Source organism: Tachyglossus aculeatus, chromosome 6 (genome assembly GCF_015852505.1).
Source record: "Tachyglossus aculeatus isolate mTacAcu1 chromosome 6, mTacAcu1.pri, whole genome shotgun sequence".
NCBI lineage: Eukaryota > Metazoa > Chordata > Mammalia > Monotremata > Tachyglossidae > Tachyglossus > Tachyglossus aculeatus.
The window spans coordinates 54921613-54942418 of record NC_052071.1 but is presented as its reverse complement, the minus strand read 5'-3'; the positions used below and the strand labels follow the sequence as shown (position 1 = coordinate 54942418).

The following is a 20806-nucleotide window of genomic DNA, read 5'->3' as shown; positions in this document are numbered from 1 at the left end:
ACATATATACATGAACCCATGACCTCTGACTCATTCGTTCATTCATTCATTCAATCGTATTTATTGAGCACTTAGTGTGTGCTGTACTAAGCGCTTGGGAAGTACAAGTTGGCAACATCTAGGGACGGTCCTTACCCAACAGTGGGCTCACAGTCTAGAAGGGGGAGACAGAGAACAAAATAAAACATATTAACAAAATAAAATAAATAGAATAAATATGCACAAATAAAATAGAGTATTAAATTTGTAAAAACATATATACATATATACAGGTATATGCATACTCCAAAGCCCATGCTCTTCAAACTGAGCCATGCTGCTTCTCTAACCTTATCACTAGGTCATGCTGCTTCCTGGCTCTGTGTCTATTGCCTGTCTCTTCTCTCTTCCTTCATTCTTAGATCGCGAGCCCTTTTCACTTGTCTGTGTTCCCCTGCACTTGACAGAGTGGTCTACAATAGATAAATTAATCAGTGGCATTTATGGAGTGCGTTCTTTGTTCAGAACACTGTAATAAGTGCTTGGGAGAGTACAGTAAAACAGAGCTGATAGACACATCCCCTGCCCACATGGGGTTTACAGTCTAGCCTTTGCACAGGGTAAGCATTTAATAACTATCAATCAATCAATCAATCAATCGTATTTATTGAGCGCTTACTGTGTGCAGAGCACTGTACTAAGCGCTTGGGAAGTACAGTAATAACTACCCTTACTACTACTACTACTACTACTACTACTACTACTACTGCTACTACTACTACTGCTGTTACTGGTGCTACTACTAATAATGATGGTATTTGTTAAGCGCTTACTATGTGCAGAGCACTGTTCTAAGTGCTGGGGGGATACAAGGTGATCAAGTTGTCCCACATGGGGCTCATTCATTCATTCATTCATTCAATCATATTTATGGGTCATGGGTTCTAAACCCGCCTCTGCCACTTGTCAGCTGTGTGACTTTTGGCAAGTCACTTAACTTCTCTGAGCTTCAGTTTCCTCATCTGTAAAGTGGTGATTAAGACTATGAGCCCCACGTGGGGCAACTTGACCACTTGGTATCCCCCCAGCGCTTAGAACAGTGCTTCGCACAGAGTAAGTGAGAGGCCTTCCCAGACTGAGCCTCCCTTATCCTCTCCTCCTCCCCATCCCCCCGCCCTACCTCCTTCCCCTCCCCACAGCACCTGTATATATGTTTGTACAGGTTTATTACTCTATTTATTTTACTTGTACATATTTACTATTCTATTTATTTTGTTAATGATGTGCATCTAGCTTTACTTCTATTTATTCTGATGACTTGACAGCTGTCCACATGTTTTGTTTTGTTGTCTGTCTCCCCCTTCTAGACTGTGAGCCCATTGTTGGGTAGGGACTGTCTCTATATGTTCCCAACTTGTACTTCCCAAGGGCTTAGTATAGTGCTCTGCACACAGTAAGTGCTCAATAAATATGATTGAATGAATGAATGAATGAATGAGCTCTTACTGTGTGCAGAGCACTGTACCGAACTCTTGGGAAATACAAGTCGGCCACATATAGAGACAGTCCCTACCCAACAACAGGCTCACAGTCTAGAAGGGGGAGACAGACGACAAAATGAAACATGTAGACAGGTGTCAAAATTGTCAGAACAAATAGAATTGAAGCTCACAATCTTCATCCCCATTTTCCAGATGAGGGAACTGAGGCACAGAGAAGTGAAGTGACTTGCCCAAAATCACACAGCTGAGAAGTGGCGGAGCCATGATCTCTGACTCCAAAGCCCGTGCTCTTTTCATTGAGTCACTTTGCTACTGCAGCTACTATTACTACTGCTGCTACTACTACTACTACTGCTACTATTATTACTACCCTTGCTACTACTGCTGAGGGCAGACAATTATTACAATCAATCCCTTTGAAAATGATCTGCTAGACTGTAAATGCTTCCATTAGATTGTAAATTCCTTGAAGCTAGTGATTATGGCATATCTGACAACACAATGGCACGCTGGTAAGTACTTTTACTAAACTGCTGTGCACTCAATAAATGTTCAGCAAATACCGTTGATTGCTTGATTTAATCCCAATAAAATATCACCAACATATAATAATGATGGCATTTGTTAAGTGCTGGGGGGGATACGAGGTGATCAGGTTGTCCCACGTGGGGCTCACAGTCTTAATCCCCATTTTTCAGATGAGGTAACTGAGGCTCAGGGAAGCTAAGTGACTTGCCCAGGGTCTCACAGCAGACATGTGGCGGAGCCGGGGTTAGAACCCATGACCTTCGAGGCCCTTTCCACTGAGCCACGCTGCTTCACAGTATATATGATTTATGAACAAGTGTTAAATGTTTCTTTTCCTCAATCAGCAGAAAGACAGTACCAAATGCCTAGTGGTTTGGTTTTTTTTCTGAGTAATGAGATGTGCTTTCTAGGTAATGTGAAATATTTGAAATAGAATCGCACATTTCATCTCAGATGACCCAAAGTCAGTAAACCCCAAACACAAAGATCGAAACATTGCACACTGCTGTGTGGTGACTAGCCAAACTAGTCACCTGTCGTCACTTCTGTGGCTACTGTTCCTTGACATCACTGCAGGCTGCCAGATACCATTGCCGGACCCGTGCATGCAAAATTCCCTCCCCAACTCTTGTCTCTGAAAGGGTACACAGTTCCAGGGGTTGCCCAGAATCTGTCAAGTAGCATCACAATCACAATTCCACCGAAGTGCAAGATGACAATAATCACAATGGTAATAATGATGATGTTGAGTTTTCCCTTGGAGGAAAATCAATGCAAGAAATCCTTGCGAAGTGGTTCGCTCTGTGTCTACATTTGAGACACATGTCAAGTGAAGGGTAATTGCTCTTATTCATCTCTAAAGACCTAATACATAGTTAAAGAGAGTCAAGCTCGAACCACACTTCGGCTTTGGAGTCCCGGAGGGTTCGTATGCGAGGCAGAAAGAGAAAAGTCCCGTATAGTGTGCTTTTATTAGTGCTAACATATTTCTTAAAAAATGACACGGTGACCAATTTGTGAAATGCAGATACTGCAATAATTCTGGGTGAATAATGCTCTTTCCATGCTATGTGAAACACACTCTTTTGGGTCAATAAAATGCCACATTGTGCCCAAATATGAGTGTAATCAGTGTCTCCTTGTGGCCACTAAATAAAAGTGGATTCTAACACAGCATGTTCTTCCCGCAACACGTTTAGAATCCAGGAAACTTGATTATACACTAATTCTCAGAATGGTGCTGGGTCTTTGGCGAGCCAGAAAGAGTCATTAACCCCTTGGGCATAAACTCTCAGTAATTTGCAGCATGGCTCAGTGGAAAGAGTACTGGCTTTGGAGTCAGAGGTCATGGGTTCAAATCCCGGCTCTGTCAATTGTCAGCTGTGTGACTTTGGGCAAGTCACTTAACTTCTCTGTACCTCAGTTCCCTCATCTATAAAATGGGGATTAAGACTGTGAGCCCCACGTGGGACAACCTGATCACCTTGTATCCCCCCAGCGCTTAGAGCAGTGCTTTGCATATAGTAAGCACTTAACAAATACCATCGTTATTATTATTATTATTATTATTTGCATGGAAATAGCAATGTCAGACTTCAAAATGAGAAGCTGAAATATTCAGTTTGGAATGGGAAGCTGGGCACCTAAATGATAAATACCGGACATAGAGATGCCCACTGCCGTATCAGACCCAGGCAAGGGGCAGACCAACTCACAAATGGGCAGATGATAACATCCCACATTCCCTGGCTAGCCCTTGTTTTCTGAGACTATCCTTGCCGGGCTAGGAGGACAGTGTGTTTGCCCGAAAGGTATCATCTGTCCTGGTAGTCTGTCATTTATCCGGTGGTCTGGTTTTCCTCCCATATGATGCTCACTTAAAATTGACAAGACCTGTGAAAAAAATGCCTCCCTCCTTTCTGTTCTCATTATTGGGAAGCATCTTGATGTTTCCGGATACAGCAGGATTTTTTTTTGTGTGTGTTTGTGTGCGTGTGTGTATACGTGGATTGCTTTCTATTGGTTTGACTCCACAAGTTTAAAGCCCAGAGAGGGAGAGAGGCTGACAATTTCTAGACTCCCTTTTCAAATTCCTTTCATTTGAGGTTGAGACTGTGAATCCCCTCCCTAAGGGGGAGAAACCAGATCTAATTCCCACATAGGCATGCCTTTCCAGAGTTTAGTACAGTGCTTTACCCACAGCAAGAACATAAAAATAACGGTAATGATAATACCTGTGCTATTTGTTCCGCACTTACTACGTGTCAGGCACTGTACTAGCCGCTGGGGTAATCCAGGCGAGACATAGTCCCGATCCACATGGGTTTCACGGTCACAGGTAGAACACGTTTGAGGCTCCAATTTTTTACAGATGAGGAAAGGAGGAAAGTGAGGCACAGAGAAGTTAAGTGACTTACCCAAGGTCACACAGAATAATTTTGATATCTGTTAAATGTTTACCATGTGCCAAGTGCCGTTCTAAGTACTAAGGTAATTACAAAATAATCAGATTGGACACATTCCCTGGCCTAGGTGGGGCTTACAGTCTAAATTGGAAGAAGAATAGGTATCGTGTCCCCATTGTACAGATAAGGAAAGTGAGAATCAGAAAAATTCAGTGACTTGCTTGAGTTCCCATTTTACAGATAAGGAAAGTGAGATTCAGCAAAATTCAGTGCCTTGCCTAAGGTCACCCAACACGCAAGCAAGCAGAAAAGAGCCGAGATTTAAACCCAGACTCCTAAACCCATGCTTTAAGCCACACTATTTACCCAAATAAATGAGTACTAGAATGCTAGTACTAGTACTAGCACTAATAAATATGATTGAATGGAATAGTATTACTATGGTGCCACCCTTAAACAGCTCTTCAGACATCTGGGTGTTGCTGAGTTAGCCTGCTACAATTGGGCCACTTAGGAATTCTGTTCAAAGTATCTTCCTCTCCGAAGTGTGGGCTCTTGATTCATTTTTCTGGTAGTGGATACGGGTTGCAAAGAACCACCCGTTTACTCTGTGGTAAGGTGAAACCAGAAATTGAGTAAGTTTGTTCATATGTGTCGAGAGATGCTAAGTTTCGTTTCTCGCTCTTGAAAATAGAAAACAAAAAGAATTCAGTATATTATTTTTTCTCTGGTGTGGGACCATGTGATCTCAGAAAAGGTGCCCCTTTTGCCTGCTCCATTACAGTGTCAACTGGGTAGAGAACATGCCTTGTGCTTCTGTTTTACTTTCCCCAGTACAGAGAAGATGCTCAATAAGTATTTTGCTACTTCTACTATCAATCAATCAATCGTATTTATTGAGCGCTTACTATGTGCAGAGCACTGTACTAAGCGCTTGGGAAGTACAAATTGGCATCACATAGAGACAGTCCCTACCCAACAGTGGGCTCACAGTCTAAAAGGGGGAGACAGAGAACAGAACCAAACATACCAACAAAATAAAATAAGTAGGATAGAAATGTACAAGTAAAATAAATAAATAAATAAATAAATAGAGTAATAAATATGTACAACCATATATACATATATACAGGTGCTGTGGGGAAGGGAAGGAGGTAAGACGGGGGGATGGAGAGGGGGACGAGGGGGAGAGGAAAGAAGGGGCTCAGTCTGGGAAGGCCTCCTGGAGGAGGTGCCTCCTGGAGTACTACTAGCACTACTGTTACTGTCACCACTCACTCACTCAATTGTATTTATTGAGCGCTTACTGTGTGCAGAGCACTGTACTAAGCGCTTGGAAAGAACAATTTGGGAACAGATAGAGACAATCCCGGCTCCACCACTTGTCAGCTGTGTGACTTTGGGCAAGTCACTTAACTTCTCTATGCCTGTTACCTCATCTGTAAAATGGGGATTAAGACTGTGAGCCCCAAGTGGGACAACCTAGTAACTTTGTATCTACACCACTGCTTAGAATAGTGCTTGACACATAGTAAGTGCTTAACAAATACCAACATTATTATTATTATTATTATTATTATTATTATTTGCCCTGGGCCACACAGCAGGCAACTGGCAGAGCTGGGATTAGAACCTAGGCCCTCTGATTCCCAGGCCCGGTCTATTTCTACTAGAGCATGCTACTTTCACTAGGGTATGCCGCCTTTTTTTTTTTTTTAATGGTGTTTGTAAAGCATTTACCGTGTGCCAAGCACTGGTCTAAGCATTGACGGACAAGAGAGTGCGTCAGTGGAGGGATCTTGGAATTTATTTATTTATTTTGTACATATTCTATTTTATTTTGTAAATATGTTTTGTTTTGTTCTCTGTCTCCCCCTTCTAGACTGTGAGCCCACTGTTTGGGTAGGGACCGTCTCTATATGTTGCCAACTTGTACTTCCCAAGCGCTTAGTACAGTGCTGTGCACACAGTAAGCGCTCAATAAATATGATTGAATGAATGAATGAATGAATCCCTACCCAACACTGGGCTCACAGCCTACAAGGGGGACACAGACAACAAAACAAAACAAGTAGATGGGCGTCAATACTACCACTACTACTGTTGCTACTGCTCCTCCAATGCAGCAGTACATGTCTGGCAAGACTTTTCCTTGATCAGCTCAGGATCCACAAAGGTCAGAGATGTCAAAAGTACATTTTTGTTTTCAGTGACAGCATCTGACCTTTGTGGAAAGGGTCACTCGCCTCATTTCCCAAATAATAACTATCCAGAATGATCAGTGAAGTATCGGTCAATTGTCCGGTTTTTGTTGTTTTTCTTTACATTGTACATCATCTCAAGATTTAAGTCATTCATTCAATCGTATTTATTGAGCGCTTACTGTGTGCAGAGCACTGTAAGTCCACAAGTCACGGTCAAACACTTCAGTATCGATAGAAATGGAGCCTAATACATAAACTGCTAATTTACAGCTTATTGAAAATTAAAAACTGATCATGAAAATTGAGTTTAAAAATCTTTCAGACACTGATTTTTTTAAAACTTAAAAAGAAGGAAAAGTTCCTTCACTGTAGCCGTCTTTCAGTGAACCTGGGGATGTGTGACAGCACTCCTTGACTGGAAATATTAAATAGTCAAATTTTTCATATTAGAGTTTTTCAAATCCTGGGTGGCAGAAATTCGAATATCTCGTGGGAGAATACCCAGGCCATCATGGCCTAGTGGAAAGAGCACAGGCCTGGATGTCCAGAGTCACAAACTGAAATCCCGGCTCCACCGCTTGCCTTCTGCGTGACATCAGGCGAAGTCACTTGCCTGCTCTGCACCTCTGTTTCATTCACTATAAAATTCATTCATTCATTCAGTCATATTTACTGAGCGCTTACTGTGTGCACAGCGCTTAGAAAGTACAATTCAGCAACAAAGAAAGACAATCCCTTCCCACAACGGGCTCACAATCTAATTCTATTCTCCATCCCTCTTAAACTGTGAGCCCCTTAGTGGGACAGTTACAATGTTTAATCTGATTATCTTGCATCATCCCCACTGCTTGCCCCAGTGATTAGCATGTAGTAAACACTGAACAAGTAGTACAATTATTATTGTTCCGCTGTCTCCAAAATGATTCTGATCAACCCCAAGCTCAACATATTGCATGTAATATTATTATTATGAATTATTACTACCAAAAGCAACAATTAGACCCTGTTAGCCCTACAGGATCTGTGTCTGACAACCATCAAAATCACCCAGAGCATGCTTAAATGAAAAGAAATAGTATTTATTAAGGAGGAATCCCTTCGTGCAGTGGATGATAGCTGTACTTCCTAAAAATGAAGCTACATTGCTCTTTATTTTTGATTCCCCAATTACTCTTCTGGGTTCTTCATCATAAACAATTCACATAATGGTTATGGTCTCAGAGATCAAAACCTAGACATATACTTGCAGCATTCAAGTCAAGGTTACTTGTTAATGCAATGCTAATTACATGAAATTGTATCGGAGCACCTCATTTGCTGACAGACTTAAATGCAGTCATAATTAAGGGTATGATAGAACTGGCTGAGAAATATTAAGGTTAAATAAGACCTCATTGTCTGACGGGACAAGGTCAGTTAATGTGCTTTAAGATAGTTCATCAGGTCAACTTGCATTGGGGTGGGACTCTTAACTAAAGAGCGTGGGTAGACTGTAGATTTCTGGATTTGGAAATGAGATTACCAATTCCATGATGTAACAGGGATGTGTCATGGAGAACAAGTGAAAACATCATTTTAGCTGTAAATGATATACATCATCTGAATAACATTCCATTTAAAAATTTACACCAATTCTGATTCAACCCAGATCTAGACATTATTCCCCCAAATTCAAATAGTATTTATGTGAGCCATTCATGTATGCATACCGTATTTTTTTCTTAACCTTAAGGTTACCTTTTCAAACAAAACTTCACTTGGTTAGCAAGGCTTTGATTACATATTTGTGCTCTCAATTTCTTTAAGGTGCAAATTTTGAGTTATCATTGGTTGCAAAGGTGGTGAGATCACATCTAAACTGATTTGCACCTTCAAATATTCTTACCCTTGCCTCTTAATGTAACACCTATACTGAGAAAAATCTCAAAAGACTCAGGCTGCAGAGTGAAGAGCTGGTTTGGGAAGAGCTGGTTTTTCCCAAATAATCTATTTTATTTATTCCTTGTCATTGCCCATAAAAGAAACCCACAAGGGTTAGAGAGGCAAGGAAATCCACATATTTTTCTGGACTGTATAATGCTTCTGTTCCATGAAAGGCCTCTTAATATCCTGCTCCTGATCCGAGTAAGGAGATGAGCCTTATTTCTGCGAAAGGAATACATTTTCAGTCATCAGGTGGTCACAGGGTTTATGGCTTGACAATGTGGAAAGAATATGCCTTAGTCAATTCAAAGTCTGCCAAAAAAAGCAGCAAAAAAAGTGTTTTGAGAAGTATGTAAAAAGGACTGCATTTTAGAAACCTCTTCTAATTGTGAAATTCAACGCAGATTAAATATGGAACAATCTTCATTAACAGGATAGACATTTCAGGTTCATCACACCCAAAAAAATGATCCCATGAAACCAATTTTTTCTAATCATTCTGAAAATGTTCCTTACCCCTCTCTAGATCAATTTGGAATTGAAAATAAATAATTTCTCTCAGCAATTAAACTATGATGACGATTCAGGAGATATGAAACACTGAACTTCTGGTCATAACATTTTCACAATGAAAATCAGTTTAAAATAAAGTCTCTTTGCTGAAATATTAACCCTAAAGGGTTAAAACATTAATGATGGCATCTGTTAAGTGCTTACTATGTACCAAGCACTGTTCTAAGTGCTCTTACACATATAAAGTTTAGGCTTATTTTGTAAATGCAGCTACGGAATTATGCTGCACTTTTTGAATAAATAGGAGTTTAAAATAGCATGTAAAATGAGTTTTGTGTGGCAGTGATTCTATTTTCCTTTTTTGTCTGTTTTTTGTTGTTCCATAACACTTCAATGTAGCATACTGCAGCAAATGAAAGAAGGGATTCAGCAACAAATATTTGAAACAAATAATTTTGGGAAAAATAAAGCTGTTATCAATTCAAACAGCATATTTTCCCAAGAAAATGTAATATAGCATTAAAATGGCACAAACAGATATGTTTGCAAACTGAAATTAACAGTTCTAAATACGTGGTTGGGTTTTTTTGTTGTTGTTGTTGTTATTTGTTAAAATTCCATATCATTTTTGTCCAGAAGTTCTTCAGATTGAAATTAGCATTTCTTAGACAATCTAATATAGCATATCCAAACCATCAGGACATCTCAATGTCAAGTTCATGAAGAATAAAGACAACTGCAAGGAACTCTCTGACGGTATCCCAGAAGTTCAAGTGCAGCTTATGTGATCCATCTATGAATAGTTGTTCATTGATTCAATCATATCTATTGAGCATTTATCGTGTGCAAAGCACTGTAGTAAGCGTTTAGCAGTAGACCGTAAACTCTTCCTGCAGACTACCATCGGCTTATGGGCAGGGATTGTGTCTACCAGCCCTTTTGATTTAATTGAGTACAGTGGTCTGCAAACAGTAAGCACTTAATAAATACCATTGATTGATGTAAGATTTGTTGAATGACCATTGGATCCAATAATAATGATGGTATTTGTTAAGCACTTGCTATGTGCCAAGCACTGTATGTACTAAATGTGTGGTAATATCATCATAATAATAGTCACAGTTAATGATTAATGTGGTATTAGTTAAAATGATAATAATAGTAATAATAGTATTTAAGCACTTGCTATATGCCAAGTACTATATTAGGCACATGGGTATATACAAGATAATCAAGTTGGACACAGTCCCTGTTCCATAGTCCAAATAGGAAAGAGAACAGGAATTTATTCCCCACTTTACAGATAAAGGGACTGAGACACAGAGAGATCAAATGCCTCGCCCAAGGTCACACAACAGGTAAAGGGGCAGAACCGAAACTAGAACTCAGGTCCTCTGACACCCAGGCCTGTGCCCTTTCCACTAAGCCATACAGCTTCTCTTGGGAAGTACAAAACAAAGAAGTGACATGTCCCCTTCCCAAATGTATCTTAAAATCTAACAGGAGAGAGGTGAACCATGAATGGGAACGTCTCCAAAGTATGTAGTCTATCATCAAAAACAACAGACTAGCCTCGGTTGTGTGAATTTAGGACTGAGACCCTGAGCGAGGTCATTGATTGTAGTGGTGGTGGTTTGTATGATGTGTCACCCTTTCACTGTAGAGGTGCCTCAAGTCTTTAGAGACTCCACTGTATTCACCATCTTTGAGAACAAGATACTTACATAGGGCGTGTACTGATAAAAAATAATAATAATAATGATGGTATTTGTTAAGTGCTTACTATGTGCAAAGCACTGTTCTAAGCTCTGGGGAGGTTGCAAGGTGATCAGGTTGCCCCACAGAGGGCCTCACAGTTAAAGTAGAAGCATGAATGATGATGATGATGGCATTTGTTAAGCATTTACTATGTGCAAAGCACTGTTCTAAGTGCTGGGGGGATACAATGTGATCAAGTTGTCCCACGTGGGGCTCACAGTCTTAATCCCCATTTTTACAGATGAGGGAACTGAGGCTCAGAGAACTTAAGTGACTTGCCCAAGGTCACACAGCAGACTTGTGGTGGAGCCGGAATTTGAACCCATGACCTCTGACTCCAAAGCCCGTGCTCTTTCCACTGAGCCACGCTGCTTCTCTAATCCAGCAGGAAACCAAGTCCTCTGGGAAACAGGGAGATGGTGGCGATAATGGGACATCAAACTTCACATCAGACTGAAATGCAACAGAACTCCGATGGACGGCAGTGTTTTATGTGGCTGCTGTAAAATCAGCTCTGAAGCAATATCTCTGGCAACAGAGTTTCACTAGGCGAGCCGAAATGGAGAAGGGATGCCGAGCGAATGCTTTAAAGACATAGCGAAGTGCAGTCTCAAACCAAGCAGCATGGGCGGACTACAATTCAGAGAAAGAGTGGCAGGCAGACCTGACTAGTAGACCGTATTCAGGCGGGGAATTGTTCTCCTTGATCCAGGCCTTCAGGAAGGTCGTAATACCAAGAGGCAGTTTTGAAAACAGTGATAAGTGCTGCAAATTGCAGGCACATCAGTGAGGCAAAGTACTATAATTACTCTCGCACAGACGGTATGGAATGGATTGCCAATCACCCATCAGTCTTTACTGCCTCAGTCCTCGGCATGGATAGGATCTCATTATGCCAGCATTATCTACAAACGTGAATGTCTGTCTCTATTCTCTCTCCTCCTTCTCTCTCTTGCTCACTTTCTCTGTTCTTTCTCCATATGTAGATATATGCCTTTGTATAAACCTCTCAATCTTTAAGTAACTTTCTTCTGTCGTACATTCCACAATGAGAAGCTAAGCTACCCTATAATACTGAGTGGGAGGCAGAGTGTTTTAACGTGAGGAGGTGTGAACCCGTTGTTGAGTAGGGACCATCTCTATATGTTGCTGATTTGTACTTCCCAAGCGCTTAGTGCAGTGTTCTGCACACAGTAAGCCCTCAATAAATACGGTGGAATGAATGAATAAATACAAATTATCATTTTAGCATTGAGCAGAAAATGGGAGCCATCACTAGGCCGTGAGCCCATTGTTGGGTAGGGACCGTCTCTATATGTTGCCGACTTGTACTTCCCAAGCGCTTAGTACAGTGCTCTGCACACAGTAAGCACTCAATAAATATGATTGAATGAATAAATTTCTTGCCAAACCTAAGTATCTCAATTCTTAATGAAAACGCCACAGAATAGAGTGGAAGATTTCGTGTATTTTTTCCAGTCTTTCTGGAAGCCTCCCAGATCTGCATACATTCTATCATCCAGCTTTATATTTACATCATTCATATTGATGCTTTTTTCTATATGCATGTAATATTTATTCAGCACTTACTATGTGCCCGGGCATTGTTCTAAGCACTGGGGTAGATTACAAACTAATGAAGTTGCCCACTTGGAGCTGGCAGTTTTTAATCCCCATTTTATAGATGAGGTAACTGAGGCAAAGAAGCGAAGTTACTTGCCCAAGGTTTCACAGCAGATAAGCGACTGAGCCGGGATTATAACCTAGGCCTTTCTGACTCCCATACTCTATCCACTAGAGTCCACGCTACTTCGCTACAAGGCACCTTGTTTTACGCCATCGAGTCGTTTCCCACCCATTGCGACACCATGGATGTATCTCTCCCAGAACGCCACGCTCTCCATCTGCAATCGTTCTGGTGGTGTATCCATAGAGCTTTCTTGGAAAAAATACAGAAATGCTTAATCATTGCCTCCTTCTACGCGGTAAACTTGAGTCTCCGCCCTCGCCTCTCTCCTATGCTGCTGCTGCCCAGCCCGGGTGAGTTTTGACTTTTAGCAGATTGCCTCCCACTCAATAGCCACTGGCCTAGCTAGGAATGGAATGGGAAGGCCTCTGCTTGACTCTCCCTCCCATACCCGAGACCGGTAGAGGACTGGAAACTCTCCAGGTGCGATCCTGAGAGGGGCACTGGGCAACTAGTCATGCTCTATTTGTCTTCTATACACAGTTTGGTGTCTTACTTGTTCCCTTCACTCGAGTACAGTGCTCTGCACACAGTAAGCGCTCGATAAATACGATTGAATGAATGATTGTAAGTTCCTTGAGGTCAGGGATCTGGTCTTTTATGTCTACTGTGCAATCCCAAGCACGTAGTATAATACTCATAAATGGCAAGCTCTCAATCAATCCTCTTGCTGTGCAGCTGCTAATGGTGATAATGCTCCTTAAGAATCGTCTGGGAAGACGCCAATTTATCATTATTTCTGAACATTGCCTAGCACGCTATGACATTTAAAACAGTAACAAACACTAATTAAAGATTGATATGTTGAAAACATTTTGAAATAGAACCATCTTGTTCAGGATAGCGTCTTTGAGTTCAAGGCACAAACTCGGTTGAGTATTTTTATATCTATCAAATTTAAAAAAAGTTCCCCTTAAATGCAAATATTGTACTGTGAGGCATACTGAAAACAATCATTATTTGCAACCTCCTGATTTCTTCGTTCTAAATAACACACGGCAGGTAACGGGATTTGAAGTCCATTGCCAAAGACGTGGCGGTAGAACTTAGCTCTAAAATAAATATTAGCCCTCTAGGAGGTAAATGTGGCAAGCCTGCATTAGTGTGTCTGCTCACACTAATGTCCCTTGTGTTAGAAGCTCAGGGAGGGAACTGACAACCTCCAACCTGAACCATTTTCTCCCCAGGATGGAATATAGACAGGCTGCCAACAGGCAGACTCAGCTGCCGATATTTGGCCATCTTGAGGACGGGAAAAATGTGCCACCCCTTTTCCCCACCTTCCCCATCCTGCCGTTACCTATGATTTCAGTTTGTATATTACACAATGCATGTTGTGGCTCAGTGGAAAGAGCCCAGGCTTGGGAGTCCAGAGGTCATAGGTTCTAATCCCAGCTCAGCTACTTGTCAGCTGCGTGACTTTGGGCAGATCACTTAACTTCTCTGTGCCTCAGTTACCTCATCTGTAAAATGGGGATTAAAACTGTGAGCCCCACGTGGGACAACCTGATTGCCTTGTATCCCCCCCAGCGCTTAGAACAGTGCTCGGCACGTAGTAAGCGCTTCACAAATACCATCATTATTATTGTCATGATGTCATACAGAAAGCTACAGGCGGCCCTGAACCTAGAGTGTCTCTTTGGGGGGAATCTCTGACTCCCGACCCTCATAACTCTCCCTACCTACCCAGACCCCTCAGACTCCCCTTCCTTTCCTTGCTAAAACAGACACAACTTCTGATTTGTCCAAGGGGAGGCAGGGGGCTTTGCACACTTTCATCCACCACGGCCCACAACAGTCCTCTATAATGGGGCACCCGAGGCGGCTACTTCTCTTGTAGTTCATCCCAAGTTGGCCCTGGCAACAACTTGAGAGGACATCTCTCCCCCAGAGGACCTATTATTTTGGCAAACCCTCAGCTCTCCTCTGGATGGACACACGTGGATAGACACATGAGGACACGCTCTATCACTAACACTTCAACGTCTGTTTTTCTAAGCAGAATCTCTCTTTCTCAGCCATACACTCTTACACAGAACAAAAGCTCTCAAAACAAACCCCAGACCTCTGAGTTGGATGGTCCCCGTTCTTTAAAGCTGTGTGGGGAGTTTTGAGGTTCAAATCTTCAGGTAGAGTTAGAAGGCAGAACTGTTAAGAAAGGTGGCTGAATGGGATAGAAAGCCTATTCTTAAGAGTCTCTTCTTTTCTGGGGACACCATTTCTAGAATTCTGAAGGACTACTTTGCCCAGCATCCTAGGAAGTGAAACCTAGAAAATCTAATCCCTCTAATCCCAGTTCCATCACTTCTCTGCCGAGCGACCTTGGGCAAGTCGTTTAACTTTTCTGTGCTAAAGTTAAATATTAAATCATCTCCCCTTAAATATTCATAAATAGTCTTCCTTCTAGACTGTAATTCCGGTGTGGGCAGGATTGTCTGTCTTTGTTGCCGAATTGTACTTTCCAAGCCTTTAGTACAGTGCTCTGCACACAGCAAGCGCTCAATAAATACAACTGAATGAATGAATGAATGAATGAATGAATGAATGAGGACTAAGACCGTGGGCCTCATGTAAAACATGGACCTGACTAGCTTGTATTTACCCCAGTTCCTGGCAGATAGTAAGTTCTTAACAAACACCTTAAAGGATACAATAAAAATGAGGTAATCCTGGTAGAATCCAGGAGAGGAAGCAGCCTCTATTCCTTCTTTCAGTTCTGCTCGGCCTCCCTCGGTGATGGACTTGTCTTTGTTAACCACACGTGCTTAGGTGAAAGAAAGTTTATTTTGTTTAATTGCTGAATTATCGGGACTTGAATTTAAACTGTCTCTTTATCTTTGAGTATTGAATTAGAATTCCTGTATCTAGAGCTACAATGAGTTATTGAAAATGCCTAGTGTGATTACAACTCTTTCTCAGCCCCTCCACCATTATCCATAATTAGCCTCCTTTTACCAACCCAATTTGGATTGCAACCAGTATCCTGCAGGGTGGACTGCTGTTCCAAGAGGTTTGGAAAAACACCAGTTCTCAACAAGATTCCATGATTTTTCCCCCACCCCAATTTTCTTTTAGAAATTATTTGGAAGAAAGGGAGAGGAAAGGCCAGAGGGAAAGTAGTATGAGCTAAAATATTAATGTTATTAACAACGGTAATAATAATAATAATAATAATTGTGGTATTTGTTAAGTGCTTACTATGTGCCAGGCACTCTACTAAGCGCTGGGGTGGATACAAGCAAATCAGGTTGGACACGGTCCCTGTCCCACATAGGTCTCACAGTCTCAATCCCCATTTTACAGATGAGGTAACTGAGGTACAGAGAAGTGAAGTGACTTGCCCAAAGTCACCCAGCTGGCCTCAGTCTATCTAATCACTGCCCTCCCCCCCACTCCATACGTAATTTGTTGGCACAGGGGCAAGGGACACCTTCTGTATTCCCAGCTTGGGCTGTCAATCTAGCAGATTCGGTCATGGGGGCAGTATCCCACCCTCACTTCCGAGTTCCGCCCGCTGGCTCAGGTGGTCACGAGATAGTATTTGACCTTGAGACACTTAATAATAATAATAATAATAATAATTATAATAATAATAATAGCATTTATTAAGCACTTACTATATGCAAAGCACTGTTCTAAGCGCTGGGGAGGTTACAAGATGATCGGGTTGTCCCACGGGGGGGTCGCAGTCTTAATCCACCTTTTTACAGATGAGTTAACTGAGGCCCAGAGAAGTGAAGTGACTTGCCCAAAGTCACCCAGCTGACAATTGGCGGAGCTGGGATTTGAACCCATGACCTCTGACTTCAAAGCTCTTTCCACTGAGCCACGTGTGACTTTGGGCAAGTCATTTAACTTCTCTGGGCCTCAGTTACCTCATCTGTAAAATGGGGATGAAGACTGTGATCCCCCCCGTGGGACAACCCGATCACCTTGTAACCTCCCCAGCCTTCAGAACAGTGCTTTGCACATAGTAAGCACTTACTAAATGCCATCATTATTTTTATTATGAGTGGTGGAAGAGGTAGGTGTAGTAGCAGTAGTGGCAGTAATAGCAGTAGTAATATTTGTGGAATACCCACTTGGTTTAGTAAACTGTACTAAGCACTTAAGAAACACACAACAGTGAAATGACATGTTCCCCTGCCCACAGAGAGCTGACACTGTTAATAGGGGAGGGAAACATGAACATATTTACAGGAAAAATTTTCAATGTAATTGAAAATACCATTGAGTAGCATATATACAATAGTGTTCCAAACGGGTGCGATGGACATGTGTTGGAGATCACTGAGGAGTTTGTAAGGCCTGCGGAGGTGAGAGATTACAGAGTGAAGATGTGTGTGTCCTTCTGCATCTCCATGACTTGTGGGCAATATAAATTTATTTATATTAATGTCTGTCTGCTCCTCTAGACTTGAGCTTCTTGTGGGCAGGAAATGTGTCTGTTGTTGTATAGTACTCTCCCAAACACTTAGTACAGTGCTATGCACTCAGAAAGGGCTCAGTAAATACGATTGGATGAATGAATGGGAGAGGAGTCATGGAATAAGAGTGGAAATCAATCAAAAGGTAGTATTTATTAAGCGTTTACTATGTCCAGAGCACTGTACTAAGCATTTGGGAGAGGAAAGAACTTCCAGAAAAGCAGCAGAATATGTCTAAGTGGGGTCAGTGTATGAGAACCTGAGAATTCTGGATTCCTCCCCCTTCTAGACTGTGAGCCCACTGTTGGGTAGGGACTGTCTCTATATGTTGCCAACTTGTACTTCCCAAGCACTTAGTACAGTGCTCTGCACACAGTGAGTGCTCAATAAATGCGACTGATTGATTGATTGATTGATTGATTGATTGTGTGAATTTGAGGGTTGTCGGTAGCCTAGGAATATGAGGTTTCTGCTCTGGGAAAGACATAAAAAAAAAGAAAGAGCAGGCTTAAATTGTGGAGTGTGTTAACCTAGTTCTGAAAACTCTCTGATGGCTGTTTGTGTAATAATAATAATAATAACAGTGGCATTTATTAAGCACTTACTATGTGCATAGCACTGTTCTAAATGCTGGGGAGGTTACAAGGTGATCAGGTTGTCCCACGGGGGGCTCACAGTCTTAATCCCCATTTTACAGATGAGGTAACTGTTCTTGCAGGGAAGTTAAGTGTCTTTTCCAAGGTCACACAGCTGACAATTGGCGGAGCCCATATATTCACAAGCTCGGTGGGAAAAAATGAACAAAACCAAGGTCCTGTGTGTAGTTGAAGACAGAAGTTAGTTGAGGATGCTGACCTGAAGTTATGGAGGGAGGACCCGTCAATTTAAAATTGTACCCAAAGGAAGGATTACAAAAATACCCCCCACAATGAGTAACCTTAAATCATATTCATGAAATGTTAGGTAAGCATGCTGAATTAAAATATGTGATTATATTGTGATAATAAGCACAGCCAGACCCATAACTTCTTCTGAACAAACCCATTTAACTTGTGTCGTTGGTAGTTTGATGTTGAGGAAAATATAAAGCAATATAATGACACAATTTGCCACAAATTATTTTAATTAAAATGTTTTTGTTTTGTTTTAGTCTCGATTATGCCTTCATATTTGAGTTTGCCATTATAAATATAATTATGGTTTTAAACCAGTGTGTATTTACTAAATACTTACTGTATGCCAAAGCACTATCCCAAGCACTGAGCTAGAAGCAACATAATTAGGTTGCTTACCGTACTTGTCCTACTATCAATCAATTGTATTTATTGAGCAGTTACTGTGTGCAGAGCACTGTACTAAGCACTTGGGAAGTACAAGTACTTTGGGCAAATCACTTAACTTCTCTGTGCCTCAGTTCCCTCATCTGTAAAATGGCGATTAAGACTGTGAGCCCCCCGTGGGACAGCCTGATCACCTTGTAACCTCCCCAGTGCTTAGAACAGTGCTTTGCGCATAGTAAGCGCTTAATAAATGCCATTATTATTATTATTTGTTACAAGTTGGCAACATATAGAGGCGGTCCCTACCCAACAGTGGGCTCACAGTCTAGAAGGGGGAGACAGAGAACAAAACCAAACATATTAACAAAATAAAATAAATAGAATAGATATGTACAAGTAAAATAAATAAATAAATAGAATAATAAATATGTACCTATATATATATATATACAGGTGCTGTGGGGAAGAGAAGGAGGTAAGGCAGGGGGGATGGAGAGGGGGTGAAGGGGGAGTCTTACAGGTTTGTAATCAAAGATGTGGGAACCACAGATATTATCCTCATTTCACAGGTGAGGAAACTGAGGCACAGAGGGGTTAAGTGACTTGCCCAGAGTCACACAGCAGCCCATTGGCAGAGCTAGGACTTGAACCCATAGGCAAGCTAAGCAGGGTTTTTGGTGCAACTCACTGCTTTATGTAAGTCACTTCTTTGGCCAGGCTCTGCCAGGAGAGCATCTTCCCTTCCCCACAGCACCTGTATATATGTATATATGGTTGTACATATTTATTACTCTATTTATTTATTTATTTATTTATTTATTTTACTTGTACATTTCTATCCTACTTATTTTATTTTGTTGGTATGTTTGGTTCTGTTCTCTGTCTCCCCCTTTTAGACTGTGAGCCCACTGTTGGGTAGGGACTGTCTCTATGTGATGCCAATTTGTACTTCCCAAGCGCTTAGTACAGTGCTCTGCACATAGTAAGCGCTCAATAAATACGATTGATTGATTGATTGATTGATCTTGGGGGGTGGGCTCTCAATGTAGGGGTATGTGAACCAGTTTTCCCTCATTCATTCTAGTCCTTCTTTTACTCCCTCTTTCCCTCTTCTTCTCTTTTCCCTGTTTCCCTTCTTCCCATTGCTTCCCCTCGCCTCCTCTCACTTTCTCTCCCTCGTCCCAGTTTTTCCTCCTCCACTCCCTCTCTCTCTCTCTTCCTCTCACCCTTTTCCTCCTCTGCTTCCTCTCTCCCTTCCTCTCACTATGCCCTCCCCATCTGCATGCGCCCAATCATGTATGGAGAGGGCTGTTTCCAACTGTGGGCAACAATGTAGTTCTCAGAACAGCCAGAATTATATGTGACCACATCAGAGAAACCAGGAGATGAGGCAAAAAAGACCTTTTTTCCTCCTCCATCCCCAGGAGGCTTGTTACTAAATACCTTCCCAGATGTGAAGAGATCATTTGGTTTGTTATTTTACTGAGAGTTTCTGCAAGATGATTTTATGCTCGTATTATACATCTGTTTGGTATTAGCTACAGCAATAGGAATAATAATGAAATGGCATGTTCAAACCACAAATTATGCTTAAAGTGAAATCCGGTATGTTCACAATGTTACTGGGGGTTGGGGAAAATTGATAAAATACGCTTTGAACCTATTTATCTTCATTAGCCACTATGTTAGCCAGGTCAGTCCTCCAGATTACATTATTAATTCAGTATACATGATTCCTTGTATTTATGTTGAAGCTTAGTAGTCAAAGACAAATAGAGCAATTTTTAAAAGTACGCCTAAATATCTTTGTTTTAAAGATATGTGAAGAGTGAGCTTCTCTCCTCATTGCTCTTATTGTAGGCATACATTCTGTCAAGATATTTATATTTTCAGAAAAAATGAAAGGCTTTTATTCATACTTTTTTCTAAGAAAACGTCTACTTTTTCCAGGCTTTTTTTTCCTCCTTTTTAACTAGGCTAATCAATAGCCATATCTGCCTGCCGTGAAACCAAATAATAATAATAATGATGATGATGAAATTTATTAAACGCTTACTATGTACAAAGCCCTGTTCTAAGCGCTGGGGAGGTTACAAGGTGATCAGGTTGTCCCACGGGGGGCTCACAGTCTTAATCCCCATTTTACAGATGAGGTGCCTGAGGCACAGAGAAGTTAAGTGACTTGCCTGAAGTCACACAGCTGGCAATTGGCGGAGCGGAACTTGAACCCCTGACCCATGACTCCAAAGCCCGGGCTCTTTCCACTGAACCACGCTGCTTCTCCAAAGCTCAACCAAAGCTTGATTGAATGGAATGAAAAAAATCAGTAAACATGTCTTAGTTGGTGAAATATTCACAAACTCATTTTTAATCAGATCCCGGAGTGATATGCAATTTGCGGGCTTTGTTTCCACGTCAAGCTGGTGAAAGCCATTTGAGATAGTAGAGATAGTAGGGTGTTTTGGTTATGTGATTGCTCTTAGTACATCCTTGCCGAATGGCTGGGAAATCCTTCTGATTGACAACTGTTAGGGGTTCAA

The 20806-nt window shown here is 41.5% G+C and overlaps 1 protein-coding gene and 1 non-coding gene across 3 annotated transcripts in view; one reads left to right on the top strand and one right to left on the bottom strand.

The window, feature by feature from the left end:
• PCDH11X (protocadherin 11 X-linked) overlaps positions 1-20806 on the top strand; it is a 1230124-nt gene that overhangs the window by 240140 nt on the left and 969178 nt on the right. The gene's annotated exons all lie outside the window — the stretch shown is intronic.
• On the bottom strand, positions 12863-13000 carry LOC119930198. The gene has a single exon (XR_005451686.1). It is a non-coding gene; the product is annotated as a small nucleolar RNA SNORA7 (small nucleolar RNA).